At 52.5% G+C, this 18,168-nt stretch overlaps 1 protein-coding gene across 4 annotated transcripts in view; it reads left to right on the top strand.

Annotated features, from left to right (window-relative positions):
* Window positions 1–2,920: 2,920 nt before the first annotated feature.
* LOC107281189 (uncharacterized) overlaps window positions 2,921–18,168 on the top strand; it is a 30,032-nt gene continuing 14,784 nt past the window's right edge. For 2 of the 4 annotated variants that reach the window (XR_010741960.1, XM_066311538.1), the window contains exons 1-2: window positions 2,921–3,344; window positions 17,042–17,107. The gene's annotated coding sequence lies outside the window, so the exon portion shown is untranslated. Of the gene's footprint in view, window positions 3,345–8,679; window positions 8,746–10,027; window positions 10,297–17,041; window positions 17,108–18,168 lie in introns of those variants that run through there. The other 2 variants (XR_010741961.1, XR_001546515.3) reach the window with 2 other exon arrangements.

Here is an 18,168-nt window from a genome sequence, read left to right as displayed (position 1 = left end):
TCCAGAATCTGTTTGGGTGTTGCGTCACCGTCTTAAGACCCGTTAGGTCGTGTATCGTGTTGGAGTCCATTTGGGATACGTCTAGGGGTCATAGGTTGACCATATAACCTATTTAATCAGTAGTTGTTTTCGAATTAGGGTTGCATTTTGCTTAGATTATTTTTGCCATTACAATTTCACCGTTCATTGATTTGTGGAACCCCAACTTTGAGTTCTTGATTAATCATTCATCTGCAAATGAGTTGTTGTATTTCTTATTTTTACTTGTGTTCTTCGATTTGCATGTAGGGATTAGCCTTCTCAAAGAGGTCTATCGGGTTTCGGTATGGCTATTTGCCCGAGGAGATGTGTTGTTGCGATAGCAGGGTCCAGATCATGTTGATCGAAAACTAGATCATGTGGTTTGGGACAAATCAATAGTTATCTTCACCTGACGGAAAATCGAGTATCCCATTGCTACCACCGTCACTGATATCATATCATCTATGTCGGGTCGTAATTATAATACATCATGGATGAACTATAACGGTTACGACAATGCTTCGTCATAGATTACATGTCAATGTCATCCACGGATGAGGTTTTCTCTCCCGTGATCAATAATCACTGAAGGTATTTTTTTTCCGACACAGATATGTGTTGCCACCCATTACGTATGAAGGTTTGCGTTGTAGGGCTGCCCTCTGCACTGCACTACGCTGTCTCGTGCCCTAGGCAGCAACCTGCTAGAGCTAGCCACATATGTCCATCTCCATGATTTCGTCTCCAGCAGCCCCTGTTCGCTGTGTCCAATGTCTCGTGTAGGGCTGTTCACGGGTTGAGTCCAACCCGTTCAAACCGTGAAACCAACCCAGACCAAACCGCACATCCGGGTCTATATTTATTGGGTTGGGTTAGTCTAAAAACCATCCAAACCGTGTACTTCTTCTCTCTCTGCATCCCTGTCATTGTCGTCGCAGTCTTCTCTGTTAGAAAACCAGCCCCAAAATCAACATCAGTAGCTAAACGTGAAAGAAAACACCATAGGAGATCCGAAACAATGACGACACCGAGACATGATATTTGGTAACGGAATTCAGCCGTAGCCTACATCTCCGGGGCACTGATTACGGGCGCTCCTCCCCGATCCAGCATATACAGCGTATCAGAGTTACAACGACTCACGGCCGGTCGCCGCCGGCAGTCGCTCCCTCTCGCTATGCTATACAACAGGCACGCCCCTCTATTTATGAGAGAACCTAGAATAGAGTCCGACTCATACTCTAGTCCTAATACCTATTACAACTCCAAGTCCTAAACTGTAACCGACTACGTACACATATTCGACACAAACTCTAACAAACTCCACCTTGGCGAATATGCCACGCCAACCTGAATTTGTTACTTGCTCGAACCTCCGTGTACCAGGACTTGAGTTGGTTCTGCCGCAGCTCACGCCGAGCCGCCCGACGAGTCTACACCAGGCTCGCCGCCTTCAGGATCGTGCACAGCAACACCAGCATACCCATCTTCCATGACTCCACCTGCAACAGCACTCCTTTGTAACTTGTACAAACATGAGCTTGTTTTCTCACCAGTCATAACAGTCTTGCCGTCCTTCATGATATTCATGGTCTTACTATCAGAATCCACCTGATACAACCAACCAGTCTCATGTAGGCTCCCAAGCGAAATCAAACTCTTCCTTAGTCCCGGCACGTGTCTCACATCTGAAAGTAGCACCTCGTTTCCATCATACATCTTGAACTTGACATCGCCCACTCCAACAACACGATAACTCGTGTCATCGCCCAAGTAAACAACACCAAAATCACCAGATTTATATGAAGAGAACCACTCCCGCTTCGATGTCACGTTATAGGAACTAGCTGAGTCCAACATCTACGCTTCTCCAGACTTCTCGTAAGACACTGTGAGAATCTCATGACTGCTGCTATCTGAATCATCACCACGAGCTGCTAAACTTGCAATGCCACCTTTCCTCTTCTTCAGTAACGGGCAATTCCTCCTTATATGTCCAAACTCATGACACTTATACACTGTGCCCCCTTCTCCTTGCTCTTCGACACCCCCGCTTCATGATCATGCTTTGCCTTGACCAGCAAACTCTCAGCCTGAGAAGCCTCCATTGCCTCGTTTTTCTTTGATCTTCTCAAGTCTCGCGCAAGCAACGACGAAATTATCTCCTCAGTTTTGACAGTATCCTTGCCGTGCGTCAGGGTAGTCACCACATGTTCATAAGACGGTGGAAGCGAGCACAGAAGAATTATGGCCTTGTCTTCATCATCCAGTTTCACATCTAACTTACTTAGATCCACAACCAACTGATTGAAGACGTCCACGTGCTTCCTAAGATCTGACTCCTCTTGCATCTGCAAACCATACAGCTGTTGTTTGAGATACAACTTACTCGTCGGCGACTTGGACATATACAGGCTTGCCAACTTGTCCCAAATTTCCTTCGGTGATTTTTCATCCATGACCTGATACATGACAGAATCCGAGAGACTCAAGCGTATTGTTGCAGCTGCCTGCGCCTTCATCTCCTCCCACTTGCCAGCATCCATCTTTTCCGGCATCGTCTCCTCAAGAGACTTGGATATCCCCTGTTGAGCCAACAGATCCTTCAGCCTCATCTGCCAGAGAACGAAATTCCCGGTGCCATCGAACTTCACCACCTCAAATTTGGAAACCACCGTCGCCGCCATCGACGATAATCAACTTGATCAGCTGTCGCCCTAATTAAATTGATCTGCCCTGATTTATCTGACCCACCGACTAAACTTGCACAGTCACCAGCCGGACAAAACCAACCCCTTTTTTTTCTCCAAAAAACCAGTCGGTTTTCTTTTCTAGTAAAAAAAAACAGTCAACAGTGGTAAAAGACCGGCTCAGATCGAGCCGATCCCCTTTTTCCTTCGGCTTCCACGCTCCTCCTCTTGCGCATGCGCATCTTCCTCCCGATGCGCCGCCGTCGCGCACGTGCTACGCCCGTCGCTGCCTTGGGCCGCCGGCCCCGATGCGCCACGTCCTCGCTGAAGCTACCGCACACCGCCGCCTCCCTCGCCGTTCTGCGCCTGCGCCAACCCCGTGAAGAGCCGCTGCACCGCTGGACCTCGGGAAGCCGCCGGCCCTGCAAGAAATCGCCGCGCCGCCTTGGAGCGCCGTCGCCGAAGACCCCGACGCCGACTCCTCCGCCGGGAGCCGCCGCCGCCGCCGCAAGCTCCTGCCCGAGCTGCGACGAAAACCGCGCCGAGCACCACGCCGCTGCGCGCCGCCTGCAATGACGCCTCCAGTCGCCCGTGAACTCGCCGCCCCAAACCACGCTGCCCACAAAATCAGAGGTAAGATCTCGCCCTTGCCTTGTGATTTGTTTCGATTGCGTTGTTGCAATCCCGTGGTTCCTTTACTGCTTTTATTTGGGGAAAACACCCGATTTAGTGTCCAAATCAAAACCGTATCGTACTCCCTCCCATGTTGAACTCGGTATCCATCCAGCTTGTCTTCGGTCGTGTCCATGCCATGACCGACACATAGATAACTCCGTGGCCGAGTCTTCCTCTGCATCACGAATCCGACAAACACCAAACCTTGCACGTCCTGGCTCAGCCCGCTCCTTCTTGGCATCATCCTGTTCTCCGCCGCCGGCTCGGCTTCGACGCAAAACGCGCACACCGCCGCGACCCTGACCTCCTAGGCTTCTTCGTATCTCCAGCGGAACCTACCACCACCGCCAAACACCACTTGCTAACTACACCAATGACTAGTGCCACTGATCTATTGTCATCGTGATTTTCTTGATCTGTGCTAGAAACAGTAGAACCAGACCTCTCTAGGGCCAGATGCCAGTCTAGACGCCCTAGGCTTAGTTCTGCCATCCACCGCTAATACGCCGCCTTTGAAGCAATTCTACCGTGCAAATACCTCGTCAAAACCTCCAAAACAGCCTATAGGATCCACCCGCTCCGACTTCCGATTGAACGCCATCAATCTAGTCGCGAGCCGAAGCCAACAAGTCGCATGCCATCTTCCCAGCCGCCGAACGACCCGAGCGCTACGTCTAGCCGTCTCCCTGTCGAATGCAACTCATCGAAAGGCCTGGGCCACCCCGCCCAGAGTGTTTGAATCCACCGATCGAGAACGCCGATCGCCTCCAGCTTCAATCAACCCGAGCGTGCGGCCGCACGTCTCCCTGTCGAGAGTAGCTCACCGGAAAGTCCGGGCCACCCGCCCAAAGTGTCTGACCCACCGATTGATTTGCCAATCGCTTCCGCCACCATCAACCCGAGCACCAAGTCTAGTCATCTCCCTGTTGAAAGCAGCCATCGACGGTTCCGGCCGCCGCCAGAAGTGTTCGATCCACCGATCATGACTCCGTTGCTCACCGCCGTGCTCCACCTTGCGCCAATGCCCCTCCCTAGGCATTATAGCAGGCTACGCGGTGTGGAGCACCTCCATCGTGCCTCTACCATGGACCTCCTGCAGGCTCTCATACCACTTGTTAGAAAACCAGCCCCGAAATCGACATCGGTAGCTAAATGCGGAAGAAAACGCCATAGGAGATCCAAAACGATGACGACACCGAGACACGATATTTGGTAACGGAGTTTAGCCGTAGCCTACATCTCCGGGGCACTGATTATGATCGCTTCTCCCCGATCCAGCATATACAACGTATCAGAGTTACAACGACTCATGGCCGGTCGCCGCCGGCAGCCGCTCCCTCTCGCTATGCTAAGTTGCCATGCGGTAACAACAGGCACACCCCTCTATTTATGAGAGAACCTAGGATAGAGTCCGACTCATAGTCTAGTCCTAATACCTATTACAACTGCAAGTCCTAAACTGTAACCGACTACGTACACTTATTCGACACAAACTCTAACATTCTCATCGCCAGCCTCTCTCCGCCCTAGTCAACCTTGCTGATGGAGGCGCCGGCGTCGGAGTCACATGCCGAGAGCCGCGAGTTGCAGTAGGTGCAGACCATCCGCCGGCTTCACCTCCGCCTCGGCTTGGACAGATCGGCGGCGGCGGCGGCGGGGACGGCGGCGGCGGGGCGGCGGCAGCGGCGGCACGCGGCTTGGCCCCATGGGCGGCGCGGCCGCGCGCACGGCCCCTCCCACTCCATGATGCCTGGCGCCGGCAGAGCCTGCACCATCTCAGCTGTTACAAACTTTCAATCTTTTCGCTGAGAACATCCATGGTTTCTCATTTGCTCTAGTTCGTTCTCGTGGGCAGTTGAACAGAGGAGGAAGAAGACAAGAAGTAGATGGTTTAACCCGGAAAAACCGTTGGACCAAACCGTCTAAACCCGATTGCTACGGGTTAAGTTGGGTTGATGTGCGAACCCGTTGTGGACCGCGAATGAATAGGCTGAGTCTCGTGCATCCTGTAGCTGCTCTATGGAGATGAATGGATAATCTCAAGCTAAAAGTACCAATATTAATTATAGCTAGGCATGGACGTTGACGGAGCGCGGGGCTCCTCACCGGGAGACCGCACAGGCCCCCCTTTGCCGGTTCGGCCGGGGGCTCAGGGTGAGATCCCAAGCTCTCTCTGTATGTGGAAAGATCGCGACCTACCGAAAGAGCATGAGACACAAACGACGTATACAGGTTCGGGCCGCTGAGAAGCGTAATACCCTACTCCTGTGTTTTGGTGGATCTGAGTATGAAGGAGCTACAAAGTGTGAGCCAAACTCTCCCTTGTTCTAGGTCCCGAATCTGGAAAAGATCATCCTCCCCTTTTTCCCATGGGCAAGGTCCTCCTTTTATACTTCAAGGGGATACCACATGCACCCCTCTCTTTCCAAACTGGACTTTTCTTCTCTTCATAAATGGACGGAGATTTGCACGGTTGTCCTCCGAACATCCTCCTGACGGGACGGCACACACCTACCTCCACTTCTGCCGGAGGCAGGCGCGTCGTGGGAATGTGGCTGTGTGCTGACGACATGAGCAGTGTCAGACCGGTCACAAATCGGTCATTCTTGTCCACCACGCGTCAGCTTAGCAACGTGCATGTTTGCCCTTCTTCACACAACATCTTGCCTGTAATGGTTAGGATGAAGCCTGGCATATATCGACCGGGGCTAACGTGCCATCTCTGGGATGTAACACGCTAGCTCCAGCTGGGGACGAGTGCCTAGAAGCTCTCGTCTTGACGGGATGGGGCGAAGCGTGCGTCAGACCGCCTGTCGCCACCTAACCCGCGATCTGACCGGTCTGTGACTGGTCACAGACCGGATAAACGAGTGCACTGCACTGCACTTCGTGCGGTGTGACACGTTTAGCCGAGGCGCAATAAATGCGGTTAGGTGAGCCCCGCTGTGCTCACCTAACCCATACACGCGGAGTAGAACCCGCGAGGGGTCGGGGCGCCTCGGCCCTCGGGGGCGAGGCAGGAGTGGTCCGACCCCCCCCCCTCGGGGAGACCAAGAGGTGGGCGCACACATCACCCTCGGGCCCGACGTCCCCCGAGGGTGCCAGGCCACGTGGGTGATTGTGTCTGCCTCAAGCCTCTAGTCATGATACTCCCGGTCCCATGTCACCGACAGTAGCCCCCGGCGTTATGCCAGGGCAATCGCCCTTTTCAAGGGGAGCGGTCGGGCGTGACGCCACCCCTAAAGCCTGGTGACAAGTGGGACCGGTCTCTACAAATAGGCAGAAACCCAACGGTCACAAACTGCGCACATCGGCAATGGTAACTCGGCTGTCAGCAATGAGCGGTCTCTTCAAGACTGCCACATTACTCGAGTAGCACACGAATCTGGACATGGCGATTCGTTTCATCTGAAGATATGGTAACGTCGCTTCGGTTGGCGAGCGTAATTATCGCGCGCTCGATATGATCTACCTCGACCGCCACAACCGCATATCCACCTCATGCGCCGCAAGCGGGCGAATGGGATTAGTGGAAGCGTGGGCGCGAGAGACGAGGGGGCGCAATAGTGGGCGCGAGAAACGAGGAGCCGGGCACAGTGTTGGCAAGGGTATAAAGGCACTGAGGAAGGGATTTGTTTCCTTCCTTTCGCCATCATTCCCCTTGTCTTCGCCGCTTGCGCCCTAACTCCTTCTTCCCTGCGCCCTTCTTTCGCCACACGCGCTCGCTCTCCATCTTCTCTTCGTCCGGCGCCATGGCACGGGGCTCCGCACTGCTTGATGGTAGTGTGCTGCCGCCTTCCCGCATCGTGAGCGAGAAGCAGGCCGGGTTGCCGCTCCGCTTCATGCCGGAATCTGCCACCGGCCGTGAGATAGTCATGCTGGGCGAGGGACGCCCAGCGCCAGACTACCCGGGACGGTCCGTCTTCTTTCTCCCCTTTGCAATGGCAGGGCTGGTTCCGCCATTTTCTTCTTTCTTCATGGATGTCCTGGAGTTCTACGATCTCCAGATGGCGCACCTTACCCCCAATGCAGTGATGACATTAGCCATCTTTGCGCACCTGTGCGAGATGTTCATTGGGGTGCGCCCATCTCTTCGGCTGTTCCGGTGGTTCTTCACCGTGCAGTCGGTATCGCCACCGTCGGTGGTCGGGGGCTGCTACTTCCTGCCGCGGGGGCCGGTGTTGAACCGCTACATCCCCTGCGTCCTCCGCAAGAAGTGGGATGACTGGAAGAGCGACTGGTTCTACACCTGTCGCGTCCCAAATCGACTCTAAAATCTATCCTCGAAATTGTGCAAAAGAATAATTAAAATTCAATGTGAAAGCCTCCAACAATTAAAATGTGCAAAGATAAAAGTCAAATGAGGCTTGGAGGATTTTTGTATATTTCCTAAAAGCCTAAAATGCTTAAACAAATTTTAGTGGAATTTTCAGAGCACAAATAATAAGTGAAAAGAAATAAACAAAGTTAAATAGGTTTTATAAAAAGAAAACCCTAAAAGAAGTTCTTTTTCCCCCCCCTTCCCTCTTGGGCCGGCTCGGCCCACTTCTCCCTTCCTCTCTCTCTCTCCTCCCCCGCGGCCCATCGGCCTCCCCGCGCGCGCGCGCCGCTGACAGGCGGGCCCGCCCGCCGCTCTCGCTGACGGGTGGGGCCCACCTGTCATCTCCCTCCTCCCGCCGCGCCGCCGTCTTCCTCCGCTCCGTCCGCCGTTTCCACCGCCTTCGCCGTCTTGGGGTGAGCCGTGGACCGCTCCGTTCGTTTCCCCCTTCCCTCCTCTCTCTCGGGTGCCGCTCCGCCGCGCCGTTGGTCGCCGGCGGCGACCATCGGGGCGCGGGCGCGCTCCTCCCGTCGGCCGCGCCGGCGAGGCCGCCCTCGGGCGCGCCCTTGCGGCTGCCAAGTGGGCCCGGCCGTCAGCCGCCCGCGCCCGCGGGTGCGGCTGACGCGCGGGACCCACGGCGCCGACCGCCGCCAGCCGCGTGCGCCCGGTCCACCGTGGACCGAGCGGCTGACGCGTGGGCCCCACCCCCGTGGACCCGGTCCGCGCGCCCGCCCCTCGGCTGACGCAATAAATAGGATTTTTTAATTGAAAATTAAATGAAGAAATTCGCAAATATCCATTTAAAGAGCATATAAACTTCAAATGGCCATATCTTGGCCATTTGAACTCGGAATTGGACCGTTGAAGTCTCTAATTTTTCCTTAAGATGTAAAGAACCCATTTTTGTGCTTTGTTTCTGCTGTTATGTGGAGTTATTTAGTGTTAAAGCCTTTTTCTTTTCCGTTGGTCGTGTAGACGCTGCAGCTTCGGAAGATCCGCTCTTCGTGGAAGTCGAAGCCGTCGATTGGGAAAACGAGCAAGGCAAGACACATCATCTTGATCATATTGAATCCCATTTTATAGAATTATGTTGATTTAAATTATTGCATTATCGCTTTATTTAAATTCCCGCGTTATCACTGTTTTATTTAGCCATGCCTATTTACCTTTGTTATGACCATATTATTATTGTTATTGTTATTATTATTACCTTGTTCACCCTAGATTAAACAAAACCTCAACTAGTGGGTACTCTATTCGTGGTTCCACTAGTATGAATTTAGGTAGATGCTTCGCTGATTAATTAGGCAACATTAGGTGGTTTTATAACTTTAGACTTGGGAAATTCTCATATCACCTGGATACTCTGGAATGGTTGGCTTATGTTGGAATTGGACACACACCTCTCTTCCTCTTTCAAAACCCCTAAAACCTGTTTTCGGTGGGGTTTGGGTGCATGCCAGTTGTGGGAAGTAGCACCCCGGCCACTATAAGGACTAAAGCTCGGGCCTCTGTTGCAAAGCACTACCGTACTTCCACATGTCTAATGGGTAAGGCTTAGTTTGTGGCTCAGTCTAGTCATAAACAAAAGTACACGGATTGGAGATGGATGAAGTCGGGCGTCGATGGACATTCTCCAGGACAAATGAAGGCTACACGAGCTGCGGCCCGGTAGTCGAGATGTCATACGGCAGAGGGTTGGTGCCCAATGCTAGGGGCTCAGTTCTGCCTGCCTGTCCCGGGTATCCCGGCCGTAGGTAGGATTGGGTCGGTACTCTTGTCTAAGGCTAGGATGGGTTGGAAACTATGTCACGTCTTCCGCCCGTATACCGTGGTGGTATGTGGCACGTGGCAACACGTGAGGAAGATGTGTCTTGTGGGTAAAGATGTACACCTCTGATCAGAGTAAATCTATTCGAATAGCCGAGCCCTCGGATATGGGCAAGCCTAGCAATGTACCCAAGTCAGTGTTATAATTCTTAAAATTTGCTCAACAACTAAAATGTGGAATGGTTGGCCTGGGTTGGCTTGGGACGAGCTGGGACCCAGGTCGGGTTGCCAGTTCGGTCCGAATCATCGTAGGCCTTGGGTTAAGGCAGGTCCGTGAGGGTTCACGGCCTTGAGTAATAACATTGTATAGCTCTAGGATCGTGTTTACAAAATAGCTTGAGCAACTAAATGTCTTTTAAATGCTGTTTACTGCAAAACTTAATCCCTATATTATTATTCCCTTGTACTCCCTTGCATTTATTCTGCATTTGTGGGTGTGTCTTGTTGAGTACGGTGGTTGTACTCAGTCTTGCTCAATTTTTCCCAAGTCCAGATAAGGAGTTCCTTGAAGATGAAGGCTTTGGTGTCTAGCTCGTGCCTGCCGTCAAGCGCCTGTGGTCGTCGCCCTAGTCTTCCGCTGTTTCTCGTTTGCCTTTGTGTGCTGGGCCTTTGTTGCCCATGTAATAATTTTATATACGCTTCCGCTTGTTAAACTCTGAATTGTATCAACTTTTGGTGTACCTTGCCTCCTGGGACAAGGAATAATACACGCACGTCAGGAACGCCTATGGGGTGATTTCCGGTCGTGACAAGTTGGTATCAGAGCCTCCCTTGACCCTAGGACGAGCCGTAGATCCCAAGCCTTAGCTATATTTTCAAAAATAAAAATCTTTGATTATTTGTGAAAACCCGCTATTCTCTCTTTGTCTTGCTGCTTCATTTATCGTCAAAATCTGATCTTTGAAAATGTTGCTTTTCTTTTCTTTGTTTTTAGATGGCCGGCAGCGTCACCCGTCGTGGTTTGGACATGACTGGCTTCGTCTTGGAGCTGCGCGGCATGTGCGTGGTCTTGGGGTATCCACACGGAGTGGACTACCAGGCCAGGCCGCTCCCGGAGCAGGAGGGTGACGACGCGGAGCCCCGCGCCGGTTGGGAGGTCACTGCAGTGATCCTCTCCGGCTCTCCCGAGCGGACTTCGCTGGCAGTCACCGCGGGTGGAGATTCCTTCCCCGCCGCTTGCCAGAACGCCGCTCTCCTCGCCATCGGCACCCTTCACCAGCGCTACCCGGACGAGTTGCAGCACTCGCCCTACCGCTACCACCCTCGTCGCGGAGGAGCCCGCGACCACGCCACCTTCCGAGACGCCAGCTCGGAGGATGACGCTACCGTCGTGCATCTGGCACGCATGGTGGAGGCGTACGACGCGGCTCGTATTGACTTCCACCAGATGGTGCGTCGTGGCATGGTGGAGAACAACCTGAAGATCCTGGAGCTGCGTCAGGAGAACCTGCAGCTCAAGAAGGACCTCGACGCGTTGGAGGCGCAGCTGCATCAGCTCAAGATCGCCCAGGGAGAGGACAGCCGTCCCAAGCGTCGCCGCGTCTGCCGCAGCCAGAAGATCACCGCCCGCAAGAGCACCTCCAGGCCCGAGCTTGTTCGTCAGTCCCTGGCGTGGACCTGCTTCGTCGAGACCCCTCGTGCCGAGCCTGCGCCCGTGGTTCCCCAGGAGGGGGAAGCCTCCGGCGTTGGTAGCTCGGAGGGTGCGCTGTTGCTCACCTTCCGCCCTGGCCCGTCGCAGCGTTAGACGAGCAGTTAGTAGGCCTGCGCGTGTGTTCTTTCTCGTTTATCTTCTTGTTGAGTCGTGTGGGGCATGGTTACGCCGGTGTGTGGTGTAACTATGTCGGAGCCTGTCTTATTTTATTTGCCTAAGCAACTTGAACATTAATGAACCAATTTAATAGCAGTGATAAATTTAAGAATAATGGTAGTCGTGGGTGGTTAGTTTTATTCGTCAGCTCTTCTTCTCTGTTTGCTGGTTCCGTGTGGGGTTTTCAGATGGTGACGACCAGGAGAAATGTTAACACCGGTGAAGGCAACCAACCCGAGGGCAGCAATCCCAACTCCCAAGGCAACCCACCTCCACCACCACCGCCAGACACCAACGCCATTCTCACCCAAATCCTCGCCCAGCAAGCCAACATGATGAATGCTTTCCTCCACCACCTCCAAAATCCACCACAACAGAATGCTCCACCACCACCTCCCCAACACTCCAAACTCGCCGAGTTCCTCCGCATCCGTCCACCCACCTTCTCTAGCTCCAACAATCCCGTGGATGCGTTGGACTGGTTGCATGCCGTGGGGAAGAAGCTAGACACGGTGCAGTGCAGTGATGAGGAGAAAGTCATCTTCGCCGCCCATCAGCTGCAGGGGCCCGCATCTCTATGGTGGGACCATTTCCAGGCCACGCAGCCCGAGGGGCAACCGATTACTTGGACTCGCTTCACCGCCGCTTTCCGGAGAACCCATGTGCCCGCTGGAGTCGTGGCTCTCAAGAAGAGGGAATTCCGAGAGTTGAAGCAAGGCAACCGCTCCGTGATGGAGTATTTGCACGAGTTCAACAATCTGGCCCGTTACGCTCCGGAGGATGTGCGGGAAGATGAGGAGAAGCAAGAGAAGTTCTTGGCAGGAATGGACCCCGAGCTGTCCGTCCGTCTAGTCTCTGGGGACTATCCTGATTTTCAACGACTGGTGGACAAGAGCATCCGCTTGGAAGCCAAGCACAAGGAGCTGGAATCGCACAAGCGCCGTTTGGCGAATTTCCGCAATCAACAGGGTGCTAACCAGAGGGTCCGCTACACCAATCCCTACCCAGGGGGATCCTCCTCGCAGCAGCAGCAGCAGCAGCAGCAACCTCGCCCAGCGCCCCGACCTCAATTCGTGGTGCGCGTCCCACAGCCGCAGCAGCAGCAGAATCAGCAAGGGACTCGTGTGCCCCGTCCTCCTACGCCAGCTGTGCTTCAACTGCTTCGAGCCCGGACACTTTGCGGATAAATGCCCGAAGCCAAGGCGTCAGCAAGGCCAAGCGCCTCCCCGCTCCAACAACGGCGGGAAGGATGTCATTCGGGGCCGTGTGAATCACGTGACGGCCGAGGACGTGCTGACAACTCCAGACGTCATCGTTGGTACGTTCCTCGTTCATTCCATCCCTGCTACCATTTTGTTCGACTCTGGAGCTTCCCACTCGTTTATATCTGTGCCATTCGTGGGGAAAAGTCAGTTGGGGGTAGAAAGGCTTAGAAACCCTCTGCTCATCACCACCCCTGGAGGGGTTATGATAGCAAAGTATTATAGCCCTGCCGTCCCTATAGAAATTCAGGGGATTCCTTTTCCCTCGGATCTGATTCTGCTAGACACCAAGAATTTGGATGTGATTCTTGGGATGAATTGGTTGGCCCAATTCCAAGGAGTAGTGGATTGCGTGAGACGCACTGTCACTCTGTACCGAGGGCCAGAACAACCGGTTGTTTTCTTTGCACCTCCAACCTCTGTCAGAAGTTCAGAACTGCATCAGATAGGTCTGTCAGAAATCCCCATCGTCAGAGAGTTCGGAGACGTGTTTCCGGAAGAACTACCTGGTATGCCGCCCAAGCGAGAGATTGAGTTCCGGATAGATCTTGCTCCAGGAACCACTCCTCTGTACAAGCGACCCTACCGTATGGCAGCAAATGAACTGGCCGAAGTAAAGAAACAGTTGGAAGAGTTGAAAGAAAAGGGGTACATACGTCCGAGTACTTCCCCGTGGGGTGCTCCTGTGATTTTTGTGGAGAAGAAAGACAAAACGAAGAGGATGTGCGTTGACTACAGAGCTCTCAATGAAGTCACCATCAAAAACAAGTACCCTCTTCCCCGGATCGATGATCTGTTCGATCAGCTTAAAGGTGCCACTGTATTCTCCAAGATTGATCTTCGTTCCGGATATCACCAATTACGTATTCGTGAAGAAGATATTCCGAAGACCGCATTCACTACGCGATATGGACTGTATGAATTCACGGTGATGTCGTTCGGCTTAACCAATGCTCCTGCCTTCTTCATGAACTTGATGAACAAAGTGTTCATGGAATACTTGGATAAGTTCGTTGTGGTTTTCATCGATGACATTCTGATATACTCACAATCAGAGGAAGACCATCAGCACCATCTCCGTCTGGTATTGGGAAAGTTGCGGGAACATCAATTGTATGCCAAGCTTAGCAAGTGTGAGTTCTGGTTGTCCGAAGTCAAATTCTTGGGGCACGTGATATCTGCTAAAGGAGTTGCTGTGGATCCCGAAACAGTGACCGCCGTCACCGATTGGAAGCAACCCAAGACAGTCACTCAGATTCGCAGTTTCTTAGGTTTGGCAGGATACTACCGGAGATTCATCGAGAACTTCTCCAAAATCGCTCGACCCATGACACAGTTGTTGAAGAAAGAAGAGAAGTTTGTGTGGAGCCCGCAATGCGAGAAGGCGTTCCAAACTCTCAAAGAAAAGCTGGTTTCCTCGCCAGTGTTAATCTTGCCGGATACTCGCAAGGATTTCATGGTGTACTGTGATGCTTCGCGCCAAGGATTGGGGTGCGTGCTCATGCAGGACGGTCATGTGGTAGCCTATGCTTCACGTCAGCTACGACCTCATGAAGGCAACTACCCTACGCATGACTTGGAGTTAGCAGCGGTGGTTCATGCTTTAAAAATCTGGCGGCACTATCTCATTGGGAACCGCTGTGAAATATATACTGATCATAAGAGTTTGAAATACATCTTCACTCAGTCAGATCTGAACCTTCGGCAAAGGAGATGGTTAGAACTCATCAAGGATTATGATGTGGGAATTCACTATCACCCTGGTAAGGCTAACGTGGTTGCCGACGCTCTAAGTCGGAAGAGCCATTGCAATACTCTCAACGTCCGAGGCATTCCACCCGAGCTTAATCAACAGATGGAAGCCCTGAACCTAAGCATAGTTGGTCGTGGATTTTTGGCCGCGATGGAAGCCAAGCCCACCTTGCTCGATCAAATCCGCGAGGCTCAGAAGAATGATCCGGACATGCATGGACTCCTCAAGAATATGAAACAGGGTAAAGCCGCAGGTTTCACAGAGGATGAACACGGAACCTTATGGAACGGAAAGCGGGTATGCGTTCCGGATAGCAGAGAACTTAAACAGCTGATACTTCAGGAAGCTCACGAAAGTCCTTATTCCATTCACCCGGGCAGTACCAAGATGTACTTAGACTTGAAGGAGAAATACTGGTGGGTCAGCATGAAGCGGGAAATTGCAGAGTTTGTGGCTCTATGTGATGTGTGCCAGCGTGTCAAGGCAGAACACCAACGACCGGCCGGACTTCTCCAACCTCTCCAAGTACCAGAATGGAAATGGGATGAAATTGGGATGGATTTCATCACCGGACTTCCAAAAACCCAAGGAGGATATGATTCTATATGGGTAGTTGTGGATCGATTAACCAAGGTAGCTCGATTCATTCCTGTGAAGACCACCTATGGAGGGAACAAACTAGCGGAGCTCTACTTCGCTAGGATCGTGAGTCTCCATGGCGTTCCCAAGAAAATCGTATCTGATAGGGGAAGCCAATTCACCTCTCACTTTTGGAAGAAGCTCCAAGAAGAGCTGGGTACTCGATTGAATTTCAGCACCACATATCACCCGCAGACAGATGGACAGACCGAGCGTCTGAATTAGATTCTAGAAGATATGCTCCGCGCATGTGTCCTAGATTTCGGGAAGACTTGGGATAAGAGTCTCCCCTATGCCGAGTTCTCCTACAATAACAGCTATCAAGCCAGCATACAAATGGCACCCTATGAAGCGTTGTACGGGCGCAAGTGCCGGACACCGCTATTGTGGGACCAAGTCGGAGAAAGCCAAGTGTTCGGGACTGATATCCTGAGAGAAGCTGAAGCTAAAGTCAGAATCATTCGGGATAATCTAAAGGTGGCACAGTCCCGGCAGAAAAGTTATGCCGATAACCGACGCCGTGATCTGGAATTCGCAGTGGATGATTTTGTGTATCTTCGGGTCACGCCATTGCGAGGTGTGCACAGGTTTCAGACAAAAGGGAAGCTCGCACCTCGGTATGTGGGTCCCTTCCGTATCATCGCTCGACGCGGAGAAGTTGCTTACCAGCTGGAGTTGCCCGCCTCCTTGGGCAACGTGCATGATGTGTTCCATGTGTCGCAACTCAAGAAATGTCTTCGAGTGCCATCCGAGCAGGCCGACTCAGAGCAGATTGAAGTTCGCGAAGACTTGACCTATGTGGAGAAGCCAGTGAAAATCCTGGACGCCATGGAGCGCAGGACCAGGAACCGAGTAATCCGTTTTTGCAAGGTCCAGTGGAGCAACCACGCCGAAGAAGAAGCTACTTGGGAGCGCGAAGACGAGCTGAAGGCAGCCCATCCCGATCTCTTCGCCAGTTCTTCCGAATCTCGGGGTCGAGATTCCGTTTAAGGGGGGTAGGTTTGTCGCGTCCCAAATCGACTCTAAAATCTATCCTCGAAATTGTGCAAAAGAATAATTAAAATTCAATGTGAAAGCCTCTAACAATTAAAATGTGCAAAGATAAAAGTCAAATGAGGCTTGGAGGATTTTTGTATATTTCCTAAAAGCCTAAAATGCTTAAACAAATTTTAGTGGAATTTTCAGAGCACAAATAATAAGTGAAAAGAAATAAACAAAGTTAAATAGGTTTTATAAAAAGAAAACCCTAAAAGAAGTTCTTTTTCCCCCCCCCTTCCCTCTTGGGCCGGCTCGGCCCACTTCTCCCTTCCTCTCTCTCTCTCCTCCCCCGCGGCCCATCGGCCTCCCCGCGCGCGCGCGCCGCTGACAGGCGGGCCCGCCCGCCGCTCTCGCTGACGGGTGGGGCCCACCTGTCATCTCCCTCCTCCCGCCGCGCCGCCGTCTTCCTCCGCTCCGTCCGCCGTTTCCACCGCCTTCGCCGTCTTGGGGTGAGCCGTGGACCGCTCCGTTCGTTTCCCCCTTCCCTCCTCTCTCTCGGGTGCCGCTCCGCCGCGCCGTTGGTCGCCGGCGGCGACCATCGGGGCGCGGGCGCGCTCCTCCCGTCGGCCGCGCCGGCGAGGCCGCCCTCGGGCGCGCCCTCGCGGCTGCCAAGTGGGCCCAGCCGTCAGCCGCCCGCGCCCGCGGGTGCGGCTGACGCGCGGGACCCACGGCGCCGACCGCCGCCAGCCGCGTGCGCCCGGTCCACCGTGGACCGAGCGGCTGACGCGTGGGCCCCACCCCCGTGGACCCGGTCCGCGCGCCCGCCCCTCGGCTGACGCAATAAATAGGATTTTTTAATTGAAAATTAAATGAAGAAATTCGCAAATATCCATTTAAAGAGCATATAAACTTCAAATGGCCATATCTTGGCCATTTGAACTCGGAATTGGACCGTTCAAGTCTCTAATTTTTCCTTAAAATGTAAAGAACCCATTTTTGTGCTTTGTTTCTGCTGTTATGTGGAGTTATTTAGTGTTAAAGCCTTTTTCTTTTCCGTTGGTCGTGTAGACGCTGCAGCTTCGGAAGATCCGCTCTTCGTGGAAGTCGAAGCCGTCGATTGGGAAAACGAGCAAGGCAAGACACATCATCTTGATCATATTGAATCCCATTTTATAAAATTATGTTGATTTAAATTATTGCATTATCGCTTTATTTAAATTCCCGCGTTATCACTGTTTTATTTAGCCATGCCTATTTACCTTTGTTATGACCATATTATTATTGTTATTGTTATTATTATTACCTTGTTCACCCTAGATTAAACAAAACCTCAACTAGTGGGTACTCTATTCGTGGTTCCACTAGTATGAATTTAGGTAGATGCTTCGCTGATTAATTAGGCAACATTAGGTGGTTTTATAACTTTAGACTTGGGAAATTCTCATATCACCTGGATACTCTGGAATGGTTGGCTTATGTTGGAATTGGACACACACCTCTCTTCCTCTTTCAAAACCCCTAAAACCTGTTTTCGGTGGGGTTTGGGTGCATGCCAGTTGTGGGAAGTAGCACCCCGGCCACTATAAGGACTAAAGCTCGGGCCTCTGTTGCAAAGCACTACCGTACTTCCACATGTCTAATGGGTAAGGCTTAGTTTGTGGCTCAGTCTAGTCATAAACAAAAGTACACGGATTGGAGATGGATGAAGTCGGGCGTCGATGGACATTCTCCAGGACAAATGAAGGCTACACGAGCTGCGGCCCGGTAGTCGAGATGTCATACGGCAGAGGGTTGGTGCCCAATGCTAGGGGCTCAGTTCTGCCTGCCTGTCCCGGGTATCCCGGCCGTAGGTAGGATTGGGTCGGTACTCTTGTCTAAGGCTAGGATGGGTTGGAAACTATGTCACGTCTTCCGCCCGTATACCGTGGTGGTATGTGGCACGTGGCAACACGTGAGGAAGATGTGTCTTGTGGGTAAAGATGTACACCTCTGATCAGAGTAAATCTATTCGAATAGCCGAGCCCTCGGATATGGGCAAGCCTAGCAATGTACCCAAGTCAGTGTTATAATTCTTAAAATTTGCTCAACAACTAAAATGTGGAATGGTTGGCCTGGGTTGGCTTGGGACGAGCTGGGACCCAGGTCGGGTTGCCAGTTCGGTCCGAATCATCGTAGGCCTTGGGTTAAGGCAGGTC

This window comes from Oryza sativa, chromosome 6, assembly GCF_034140825.1.
Source record: "Oryza sativa Japonica Group chromosome 6, ASM3414082v1".
Classification (NCBI taxonomy): domain Eukaryota; kingdom Viridiplantae; phylum Streptophyta; class Magnoliopsida; order Poales; family Poaceae; genus Oryza; species Oryza sativa.
This window is presented reverse-complemented; position numbering and strand designations above follow the sequence as displayed.